The sequence below is a fragment of the Rana temporaria genome, chromosome 6 (assembly GCF_905171775.1).
Source record: "Rana temporaria chromosome 6, aRanTem1.1, whole genome shotgun sequence".
Classification (NCBI taxonomy): Eukaryota; Metazoa; Chordata; class Amphibia; order Anura; family Ranidae; genus Rana; species Rana temporaria.
Window position 1 is genome coordinate 170,738,523 of NC_053494.1, and position 3,466 is coordinate 170,741,988.

Here is a 3,466-nt window from a genome sequence, read left to right on the forward strand (position 1 = left end):
TTTTGTCTTTATTCAACCTTAACAAATAGGTAACCATGACTACGTGCTGGTGGAGATAGGGTAGTAAGCAAACTTGCTACTTTAGCTTGCATGGAAAATGCATAGGTTTGCTTAAATCCTTTAATTTGGTAACATTAACTACTTTAGTCCCGGGCCATAGTAAAAAGACGGCCTCCAGGTGGCTCTATAAATCCGGGAGGCCGTCTTTTTATGGGCTTGCGTCCTCCGGCCACTGTAAACACAGAGCTCCACGTCCTGTCAGGGAGAGGAGACAGATGCTGTGTCCCTTGTACATAGGTAATGATTGAAGGAGGAGAGGGGTTGGTTAAAGAACCTGGGGAAAAAGTTGAGAGAAGAGAAAAAAAAGGGGGGGGAAGAAAAGAGAAATAAGAAAGAAGAAAAGAAGGGGAGAGGAGGAGAGAAAAGGGCGTAGGGAGAGAAAAGAGAAAATTAAGTTGGAAACACAAGGATAGCACTCACATGGGCCACATCTGTAATAATATTAAAGAAGAAACAATATCAAGCAAGTGGACATTGATGGTCAGACTTTAAGGCCAAGGAAGTATAGTTTTGTAAAAATATATAATTTAATAGCGTATAAATAAATTGAACAGGATATACATAAAATAAATAAGTTCAAGAAAAATTATCACAAATTCATCAACAGTAAATGACCACTGTACATTCCTCCGAAGTCGCCAACGCACGTTTCGCCGTGGGGCTTCTTCAGGGCGAAGATGAGGAATATATAGTTAGCAGAGAGATAGAAACTTATCTGCAATGATACAGTGTGGCATATTAGTCAAACAAAAATATTAATCAAAATATAGAATTAAAATAAAATGCAATGCATAAAAGTGTCATAGTGTGTATTTACATGGCTGGTGGTCCCTCGATGGGTGCGTCCACGGGGCATATAAGATGGAAATATACCAAGTCGGAAGGTAAGCTTTAGGCACAAGTTTCCATATATCGAAAATCTGGTTGACAGAAATATATGTATATATATGGCAGTATTTCAATACATGAATTCTTATTATAGCTGCTGTCAACGCGCAGACACATACCATATAGAAAATAATAATAACGATGGAGTAAATGATAATAAAAATGAGGATAAGACAGAGAAAACACTAGGAACCTACATATGTGTATATGCATGCACAAGCCTAAATGCACATACATGCACGCACACACGTGAGAGAAAAAGAGAGAGAGGGGGGGAAAAGGAAAAAGAAAAAAGAAAAAAGAAAAAAGAGAAAAAGGAAAAGAAAAAATGAAAAAAATAATGAAGAAAATGTGTTGAGTAATAAGTAAAAAGGGGGAAAGAGAATCATGTGAACAAATGCATTGGATATAATTGCTACATAGTTCCTGCGGTGTTAATAAAAAAACAACAAGACCAAACGGCCACCATAATCACCTTAGGTGAGTCGAAAGAGTCAAGACTGCAAGTCCAAAAGGTGGAAGATATGTACCACAGGAAGAGTTAATACTCGGACTGTAATAGTAAAAAAATAATAAATAAAAAGTATATATATATATAACAAAAGGAGCTATTAAACAGCCTTTAAGGACTAGCATTTATGATGGAAATAAGGAGTTAATCAAAAACTCCAGGTTACCTATTTTTATGAAGTCCTGAGCACACTGGGACAACAGATGGCAGTATAACAGCAATGTGGAGGGGCTTACATAGAGAAACCCTTTCTGTAGCAGCCTTTGTATGGGGCTTTTGTACAGGCCTGTTGAGATGAAACAATGTGTCCATTCAAAAGGTCATTCTTAAGTGTGGTAAAAATAAAGGGAACAAGTTTGGAGCAGAAGAAGTGACTTACCCTATAACTGATTGCAGCAGCAATGCGTCTGTGTCCCAGGGTGTACACACGGTGACACAGCGCCATTGCATGAGCATCAGGTTTATATAGGCTGTGGGATCACATGGACGTATAACGTGATGACGTCATAGATGCGCGCCGTTTCGATAGTGCGGCGCATAAATAGAGATCCCACTGAGGCGGACTAATATGGTATATCGCCCAAAACGGCCCACAAAGTTCAGGGCACAAAGCAAAAATTCCCCATGCCCAAACAGAAAACGCACAAGAATAGCCATCACGGCACAAACACCCAATGAATATTAGGCACACAATGATGAATTGGGATTTTTAGCATGGCTTAGCTGTGATGATTAATATTGATGCTGGGGCTGCCATCTAGCGGTTATAAAGGGGAATTCATCCCCAGTAGTAAACTGGAAGAAAAAGGCCCCGTTAATGATCCATTGGGTATAATATATAATAGTGTGTTTAGTGTCACTAGTGTGAGTGAAGAGACGGTGCACATGATATTTAAGATAAAAAGAGGAAACAAAAAGGGAGGGAAAAGAAAGGGGAAAGAAAAATGGAAACTGTATCTGCACATAGAAAGCAGCACATGTCAATTATTAAAAAAAATATTGACCAATACCGCTGTCAACCGGATATCAAAATATCAAATAAGAGAGCCTGCGGGTTTGATAGTTATGTTATGGGGGGAACATTAGTTGGCGTAAATTAACCCTCATAGACCGACAATACTGATCATACATGTACCCGGTGCATCCACAGAGGGGCGTCTGAGCAAGAAACACACACAAAGATACACTTTCATTACATAGGATAGAAAAAATATATATACATAATAAATATACAGAGGTAAATATCTACAAATAAGTAGTTACAGAGTACTTCCTGTGTGGGTATGGAGATTCCATCCCAATGTATCAATATTAACATTAACATGTCTTCAGATGTATAGGGTTAACAATAGCGAATGTAAAAAAGAAAAGAAAAAACCATTGTAATAGTTGTAGCAATAGCAAAAAAAGCAATTTGCTAACCCATAAATACCCTCGAATCACTATTAAAGTCAGCATTGATGAACGAGTTGGCCGACAGCCTGTAGCAATCCTATCCTATCATGGGGATATATTAAAGGTAAAATGATGATGATTAGTATAAGTGATATAAACCTATATGTCTAAGAGCACCTATTCTATTTCGATCACAGATATTTTATTCCTCACGAAAAAAAGAGAGAGGCGGAGACATGGTCAAGGAATTCAAATATTCAAGAACGGTTTGAAACTCAATGAGTCGTTCAATCCTGGCCAAAAATTCGCCTTAAGGCGATAGATCCATTGAGTCTCACGCTGTAGCACTTTCTGATCATGATTACCACCTCTAGGGTCCTCTGTAATATGGTCCAACACAGCAAACTGAACTGATGGAATTATATATTTGTGTGAAAAGGCGACATGGTGGCCCATGGTCTTGTTGAGCAGGCCGTTAGTCATATAATACATGTGATCTTTCACCCGTTTCCAAAATGGGCGGATGGTTTTACCTATATAGAAGCAGCCGCATGAGCAGAAAATAATGTATACCACCCCATGTGTTTGACATGTGACATGTTTATATAGTCT

The 3,466-nt window shown here is 38.5% G+C and overlaps 1 long non-coding RNA gene across 1 annotated transcript; it reads right to left on the minus strand.

Annotated features, from left to right (window-relative positions):
• Window positions 1–778: 778 nt before the first annotated feature.
• Window positions 779–3,091, minus strand: LOC120944044. The gene is made up of 4 exons (XR_005750349.1): window positions 1,839–3,091; window positions 1,626–1,745; window positions 1,424–1,501; window positions 779–980 (listed from the first exon to the last, which is right to left on the minus strand). It is a non-coding gene; the product is annotated as an uncharacterized LOC120944044 (long non-coding RNA).
• Between the last annotated feature and the right edge of the window lie 375 nt (window positions 3,092–3,466).